General features: G+C 30.7%; 1 long non-coding RNA gene across 7 annotated transcripts; it reads right to left on the bottom strand.

Moving 5' to 3' along the window:
* Positions 1–1095: 1095 nt before the first annotated feature.
* Positions 1096–4858, bottom strand: LOC139877003 (uncharacterized). 7 transcript variants are annotated; one of them, XR_011768408.1, is made up of 6 exons: positions 4457–4858; positions 3145–3239; positions 2086–2763; positions 1918–2004; positions 1629–1750; positions 1096–1541 (listed from the first exon to the last, which is right to left on the bottom strand). It is a non-coding gene; the product is annotated as an uncharacterized lncRNA (long non-coding RNA). The 7 variants fall into 7 exon arrangements; XR_011768403.1 differs by adding an exon at positions 2862–2932 and having other exon boundaries at positions 1629–2763; XR_011768404.1 differs by having other exon boundaries at positions 1918–2763.
* Between the last annotated feature and the right edge of the window lie 4327 nt (positions 4859–9185).

Genomic DNA, 9185 nt, shown 5'->3' with positions numbered 1-9185 from the left:
GTTTTTATTGAACACCTAAGACACTTACAAAATGACAACTAAAAAGGTCTCTAAACGATGACCAAAACAAAACAAAAAACCTATGCACATCCAAAATTCACTTGTCATACTTTTATTGACTTATGACAAAAGAATTATACTTATACCAGTATAACCTATGGCCTTATAAAAACAAAATAAACTAATTAGAAATGAGAATGAACGCAATTTCCATCTCTCATGCCAATTTTGATACTATCAATACTTATATACCTTGAATCACCAACGATATAAATATTCCAATACCCATCACCTATAACAATATATGTAGTCCCCAAAATCATAAACCATTGTCTTTTAAGTCAACAATTCAGCAAAATCAAAAAACTGAAGATCTTGATCAGTTTTAGAAGAGAAAAAGTGGTAAGATGAGCAGATCCAAACCCATCTGATGCAATCTTTAGTACTTGTATCCAACACTATACGTCCCTGATCAAATTTCTTCACAAAAGGAGGCTAGAAACCCTAGTTGATAATCAACAAAGAACACCAATATCATATTAATCCTCTTGTGTACCCATATAGTTGCCATTTATCCAGCCAGATACAACAATGACCCATGTGAGTTGTGACCAACAATACCCATGTCGGACGAAAAAAAAAAAAAAGTCTACCAACTGAGAAAAAAAAATACAAAATATTAAAAATACACATTTAAGGTGGGAAAGCTCGCAAAAAAATATTGATTCATAATATCGAATATGTTCCAATTATTATTAACCGTCATGAATGACATAGAATAATACTCGAGCGGACTTGCATGACACTGGGTATTACGGAGTATAAAATTTTGTATCGATCCAATCCCATTTCAAGAAAGATATTTATAAACAACGGGTTTGATCCAATCCTTAAATTATCAATTATCAACTATCAACATTATTAAGTGGTTTTTCAGTTTCATTCATACCTCTCTGCATATGAAGATTCCAGGTCACATACGCTGCAACAAACTGTGTTATCTAATTTATAATCCCATTACCTTTAGCCTGACCACATTATAAATATGAACTAAGTACATCGAATTGAATTATAATGATGCGTCTTAAACGCATCAAAAACATAATTATACACATTTATCAAATAACAATACACTTAAAATAATTAACATGCATCGTTTCGATTGAAATAGAAGTATCAACATCGCAAGCAAATAAATAAGCATTAAAAAATAATTATTATCGATTTTACTTCAGACAGGGAAATACACACCGAAGACAGAAGCAAACAAGTCTGCACCCAAGAAAAAAGCGGACGATTTTTTACTGAACCACCCATTTTTACCTTTGACGAATCTTTTTGAAATCCCGAGGCTTAGTCACTAAAACTTGAACCCCCAATGTAATTTTTGTCTTTTGAAGATTAACATCGAGACACAATCCTTGCAGGAGAAACTCTCATTAGCATTCCTTGTGTTGCAATCCCGGTATTAAGAGTATAACCTTTCATCAAGTATCTTTCTTTAACGCTTTTTCCATTAGCTTTAAAAAGATATTAATTCCCTATTACACAAAAATTTAGAAAGGATCAAAGAAAAATATACTAACAATGATATTAACAACAAACTTTGATTGGATGTTTGATTTCACCATGCACATTTGTCATTTTAACAGATTCAACCACCTAAATATGTATAATCAACGGATGTTATTCTTCGGCTATCAGCCCAGTTTCTTAGTCTATCAGCTTCTGCTACATATAGTGATCCTCCCTGTAGATTAGAACAACTACTATTAATAACCCTATTTTTAAGTAGAGTTTATTGGGTAAGCAGTATTCAGGTAACCATTTTCAACATATTGTAGCATGTTCAACTTCACAATACATATATTGAAGTATAATGAATGTGTTCATCCAATAAAAGTGTATAACTTCAACCTGTTGGAATCCAAATGTGTTCATCCATAAAAGTGTCTATAACTTCTTTTGACGATGTTTTCACAATTTTATTTCATTTATCTATACCTAAATAAAATAAGCATAAAACTTAGCAATAAAGTATGATGGATTATTGACAAAGAATGATGTAGAATCAGTAGCCTAAACCTTTTAGTGATGAGACAACTCTTTGAATGTTTGAGATACTTTTTGGGGCACGCTCCGGCAACAACAATATCAAGTGACTCTAATTTAAATAAGTATTGAAGTTCAACCATAAAAAACACAGCAACCAAGTATATTAATAAAATAAACCTCTATAGCTAAAACCACTCAAGTGTCTAACTACATAAAACTCCTAACAAATGCTAATCATTAACACTCCACCTGTATTTTCTTGTCCAGCAAGCATACTATTGGATAGAAATTCATGTTGACCACGATTAGGAACACAACACGAACCACTCGAATCAGACAATGGCTATAATCCATAGGGATACACTAAAAAAATGTAGAACATCAGTAACCAAATAGAATTCAGTGCAAAGTTATTAATAGTCAAGATTTTCAGTAGAGGATCAGTACAAATGTCTTTCGAAAAAAATAACACATTAATAATAGTCAGATTTTCAGTTTACGCGAAATCGATAAATTTATAAATCATGACTACATGTCACCTCAATGCTTCTGATATATGAGGTCTTAGAACTGTTGTCGCGACTATATACATGAGTGACGCACACCATTTAAAAATCAGCTTTGTCAAAATAGCACCAAGGCAAATAGAAGTGTTGGAATTTAACACACCGCTCATCACGTAGTTTTACTTTACATGTAATTGAGACCCTGAAAAAGAAACAATTTAAAATCATTAAAAAGTTCTTTGTTAAACAATAGGAAAACCAAATGATAGTTATGTTACATGATCAACGAAGCCCAATTACCCGAGCAAACATTAATACCATCTTTAACAAACAATCTGGACAGCTAATGCACTTAAAGATGCACCAACAACCTGTTGAAGAAGACAACTAATGCACTTAAAGATGCACCAACAACCTTTTGAAGAAGACAAATCCTTATATGACACAATATAAAATCCTTTTGATACTAACAACAAATAACACACAAATTGCAAAGAAAAATTCTTGTTGAATCAGAAATCTTTTAACAAATTATATACACGCTAAGTATGGTCTAGTAATATTAGTGATTGTTTATAGTTACCTTGTCGTTGCAATTGTTTCCTTTTAGCTGATGGTAAACGTTCATGCGTAGTAGCCCTCAAGCGTTCCTCGCACCAAAACAAAGCATTGCAACAACTACAAACATACTTGCAGTCACCATTTATAGATCAGAAATACATATACAACATAAACAAAAAATAACTTAAAGTATAATAAAATACCGTAATTTTTACATTAATAAAATGATCGAAGAAATAATAGATTATGCATTTTGCTATAAGAAATAGAGTTTAATTAATAACTAATTTAGCACATCATCAAAATGTCCTCTAAAGCATCATATCATTATCACAAAACTTAACACACAATACAAACTAACAGGCATACACAATCACATATATAAAATCAAATTAACATGCATATTAAAGTAATGGAGGACCATTAGCTGCATAAAAGATACCCAAAAGGGACTTTCAAAAGCAATACCCAATACCAAAATACCAAACAAAATATATAAACAAAGGAAAAGTAAAATAAAACCATACCATCAAAAGTTATTCAAACGATATTTAAGGAAGCACAAACAACATATTTTTCAACATCAATGGCTCCTCGAATACAATTTAGTTGTTGTATAGCACGCCTCCTATTGCAGCTAAACCGGAAAAAAAAAAAAAAAAACAAAGCTAGACACTAAAACATTAGAACACAATTAGCACATGTAAACAGCTTACCCCCAAAAAAATACATATGTATATACCTTATGGAAAAGCAATGTGGAGTTTGACCAAAATAAAACATGTAAAAAATAAGTACACAATCGAAGCAATACAACATGTACAAAGTTTCATATAACACTTACAACATGTAAAAATAAGGTACAACAAAATAAACCGCGTTTTTATACTTTCACTATGGCCAACAAATAAATCAGCTTGTAACTATTTAATAATAGAATGACATCAACACATTATTGGTACATGTAAAAATTCAACTAAAAAACAAAATCATATGTGTATGCACATTCAAGGAAAGCAAACGGGTGGTTAAACTGACCCAAACACACAAACTAAATTCTGATCTGTAACAAATGTAGTCATTAACTTGTAGTATATGCGGTAAAGCTAACCCAAAAGACAATAGGAAGATGTAAAAAATTATTTTTTACAGTCATCATTTATACATATTAGGTGTTTCGATGTAAACGTGCAGATGCACCAAATAACACACAAATTGCAAAGAAAAATTCTTGTTGAATCAGAAATCTTTTAACAAATTATATGCATACATCATTAAATTAGATTGCAGTATCAACAGTTAGATTAGTATAAAAAATAAATTGGATTGTTTACCTCAATAATTTGTGCCCATTCCTTGTTTAATTTGTAGGGTGATTTAGATTGATATCCTTCGCTTTCCTGAATCAGTATGTAAATAATCATCAAATATTGAAAACGAACCGATTAATCTTCCTGTCAACAGTCATAATTGATAGATCTTCCAAAATAAACATGTTGCCAAGATTGTTAGGCAAATCAATTAAATATCGTTCGAAGAAGATGAGATCGTGGAATGGAATCAATATACGTGAATCGTTTGATAGAAGAGGAGGCGGTTTTACTAAATTGTTATTTTAAAAAAATCCTAATTTTGAAGTAATTGGTTGCAGCATCTATCTCGTGGACGATGATAGATACTGAATTGGAAACCGATTTAGCATTTTTTTGTTGATTACTGGGTCGACATGGATTGTTATTCAGGATTGTTATGCGAGCATCTGTTTGAAATGTAGTTTAAAACTGCCGATTTAGGGTTAATTATATTATATATTATATTATATTATATTAATATATTATTATATTATATTATATTTATATTATATTATATTATACTATACACTAAACTAAGGACACAGCCCACCAATCATATTCCACCACATCACCACCTTCACTACAATATAACACTAACCAGGCAAGGGTATTTTGATCTTTTTACACCCAAAAAAAAATCTGCAACAAACCTGTTACACAATATCATATACCAAAATTGACAAGTACTAAATCGAAAAGAAAAAAAAGGGCCCGCCGACAACACCATCATTAGCCACGGTCACATCCACCGCCATCAAAACTTCGTATACATATAAACATAGATCTAAGACGATTACATATGATATTAACATAGCGAATCTGAAAAACATAAAGTTAATCATAAGCATCTATTTTTTTACTTGATACACTTACATACAAAAAAACAAAGATTAACAACATTTTAACAAAAACTATTAAATTTACAAACAGATCCGGCGCTACCGCCGTCGCCGATCACCACCACACACAACTGGCAGCAAGTAGATCTAAAAAACAAAAAAATATAGATCTAAAAACACTAGAATAACGTAAATTAAAACAAAAATATTGATCTTGCCTGACGTCAGCCGCCGTAAACTGTTGTTCGCCCCTAATCCGCTGTTAGTCGCCGAAAGAAAAAGAAATGATTGAAACCCAACTAACTAAAACAAGTACATAGAAGCAAACCATTATCTTTCTTTCTATTTTTTATTCTTTATTGTGGCCGATTTGGGTGAAGATCGGCAAAGATCGGAGGAGATCGGCGATGAAAATAGGCAGTAAACGAAGGTGTGAAGGAGTTAGGTAGTAAACGGAGGTACACCAGAGTTAGTTGGTAGAAGGAGGTGGCCGGAGTTGGGTGGATTCGCCGGAGATATGGAGACGGCGGCAGAATTGGGAGAGAAGGGTGATAGTTTTTTTGGGTTTAAGGTTTGATATTTTAAGAGAGAATGAAAAAAGTAGGTATTAATCTTTATGAGATGAACATCAAAGCTTAAAGAAGTTGGGTAGTGTAAAAAATTGCAGAGATATATGTGTACTTTAATATCATGTATAAAATGTAATGTTTAATTGGTTTTCTATTTAGTCTGGTGTAATGATGAGCCTACTCCTTGCAAGCTTCACATTTTTGTTGTATGCCTATTTTGGGCCTTTGGTGATTTATAACATAAAATACCATTCAAAATTTAAATTGAAGTGAAAGTGAATGAAATGATAAGGAAAAAGATATGTTGTTTTATGCAGTACCATTTAATTTAGTACTGTGATATATTATTTTTTAGTTAACTTTTTACTCAATATTTTTAGAAGTTATTCAAGTGAATTCAATTACACGGACCGAAGAGCTTTAACTTTTATGAGGATTTGAAAGAGAGATCTTAATGAAATAAGAAGAAAAAAAGGTGTTGTGCCTGATAGTTAGCATGTAGGACTATGTAAACTATGTAACTAGCATCATATATCTAAGCTTTTAACCCACGTAATTACTAACCATCTATGCAAACCTTTTTATATATTAACGTAAACGATAACTAAAAAAATTAACCCCGCAGCGAAATCAAGTATTAATCTCTTAACATGTATCTTAACATCTAGCTTACATATATTTGGTTATTTGGTTATTTTTAGAACCCTAGATATTGATTTTAATTTTTTCTTATATGTATTAATAAATGATAATTGATAACATAAAAAAATAAAAAAAATTAAAAAATTGAAAGACCGAAGGTTGAAAATTTGTAAAAACCCCGCAATTACTTCTAATTGATTTCCAATCATACGATGTCAGACCGATTCATACATAACATAGGTATTATAGTTTTTGCAGATATCCAATTCTTCTTTGTGCTACAATGGTTAAACAATTTTAGATTTTTTCCCCACTATTATCTCACAAGACCAACGTACACTGAAAATTAGGATTTTATTTATTTATTTTTTTTTATTTACTTTTGGGTCATTTGTTTCTTTTAATTTTGATGTGTGGCTTTCTACTTTTTGTTGTTGTTGTTGTTTGTGTCTTAATTGTTATGTTCTTTCATTTTTGTTGTTGCACGTTTGTTATTAATTGTTGTGAAAAAACAGAGGAAGTGTAAGGATATTGATGTTGTATGTGGTCAGCAATCAGATAGTGGTTATTTTGATAATGGTTATTAGGTTACAAGTAGAGTCTTGATGTTTTCGTACTGATATGTTAATAGATTACATACAATTATGTTTGATAACTTAGTATTAACTTCATGCTTACGTTATTATAAATAGTACAAATTAAGGTTAACACAAAATGAAATCCTAGCAATCAACCCTACCAAATGTGAAGCTTCCGAAAAAAGAAGTTCGGGAACATATATCCATTAGAAGTTATGTTGGCACAATCCCTCTAAAACTACAAGGTATGTGAAACCAAACCTTATCTTGATAGAACATAAAAGTACACTATGTACGCTTTTACATTTATATATAGGTCTTATAAAATTCAAGGTTTTAGATTTATACATGCTTTTAGATTTATATATAGGTCTTATAAATTTCAAGGTTTTAGATTTATGTATCCTTTTTGTAGTGACCCGAACTTTTCCATGTTTATATATATTAATTGAGATTGATATTTACATGATTAAATGTTTCCAACATGTTAAGCAATCAAACTTGTTAAGACTTGATTAATTGAAATAGGTTTCATATAGACAATTGACCACCCAAGTTGACCGGTGATTCACGAACGTTAAAACTTGTAAAAAAACTATATGATGACATATATATGGTTATATATATAGTTAACATGATATTATGATAAGTAAACATATCATTAATTATATTAACAATGAACTACATATGTAAAAACAAGACTACTAACTTAATGATTTTGAAACGAGACATATATGTAACGTTTATCGTTGTAACGACATTTAATGTATATATATCATATTAAGAGATATTCGTACATCATAATATCATGATAATATAATAATTTAAAATCTCTTTTGATATTATAAACATTGGGTTAACAACATTTAACAAGATCGTTAACCTAAAGGTTTCAAAACAACATTTACATGTAACGACTAACGATGACTTAACGACTCAGTTAAAATGTATATACATGTAGTGTTTTAATATGTATTCATACACTTTTGAAAGACTTCAAGACACTTATCAAAATACTTCTACTTAACAAAAATGCTTACAATTAGATCCTCGTTCAGTTTCATCAACAATTCTACTCGTATGCACCCGTATTCGTACTCGTACAATACACAGCTTTTAGATGTATGTACTATTGGTATATACACTCCAATGATCAGCTCTTAGCAGCCCATGTGAGTCATCTAACACATGTGGGAACCATCATTTGGCAACTAGCATGAAATATCTCATAAAATTACAAAAATATGAGTAATCATTCATGACTTATTTACATGAAAACAAAATAACATATCCTTTATATCTAATCCATACACCAACGACCAAAAACACCTACAAACACTTTCATTCTTCAATTTCCTTCATCTAATTGATCTCTCTCAAGTTCTATCTTCAAGTTCTAAGTGTTCTTCATAAATTCTAAAAGTTCTAGTTTCATAAAATCAAGAATACTTTCAAGTTTGCTAGCTCACTTCCAATCTTGTAAGGTGATCATCCAACCTCAAGAAATCTTTGTTTCTTACAGTAGGTTATCATTCTAATACAAGGTAATAATCATATTCAAACTTTGGTTCAATTTCTATAACTATAACAATCTTATTTCAAGTGATGATCTTACTTGAACTTGTTTTCGTGTCATGATTCTGCTTCAAGAACTTCGAGCCATCCAAGGATCCATTGAAGCTAGATCCATTTTTCTCTTTTCCAGTAGGTTTATCCAAGGAACTTAAGGTAGTAATGATGTTCATAACATCATTCGATTCATACATATAAAGCTATCTTATTCGAAGGTTTAAACTTGTAATCACTAGAACATAGTTTAGTTAATTCTAAACTTGTTCGCAAACAAAAGTTAATCCTTCTAACTTGACTTTTAAAATCAGCTAAACACATGTTCTATATCTATATGATATGCTAACTTAATGATTTAAAACCTGGAAACACGAAAAACACCGTAAAACCGGATTTACGCCGTCGTAGTAACACCGCGGGCTGTTTTGGGTTAGTTAATTAAAAACTATGATAAACTTTGATTTAAAAGTTGTTATTCTGAGAAAATTATTTTTATTATGAACATGAAACTATA

Source organism: Rutidosis leptorrhynchoides, chromosome 11 (genome assembly GCF_046630445.1).
Source record: "Rutidosis leptorrhynchoides isolate AG116_Rl617_1_P2 chromosome 11, CSIRO_AGI_Rlap_v1, whole genome shotgun sequence".
Classification (NCBI taxonomy): Eukaryota; Viridiplantae; Streptophyta; class Magnoliopsida; order Asterales; family Asteraceae; genus Rutidosis; species Rutidosis leptorrhynchoides.
The sequence above is the reverse complement of the archived record's forward strand: the minus strand, read 5'-3'. Positions and strand labels throughout refer to the sequence as shown.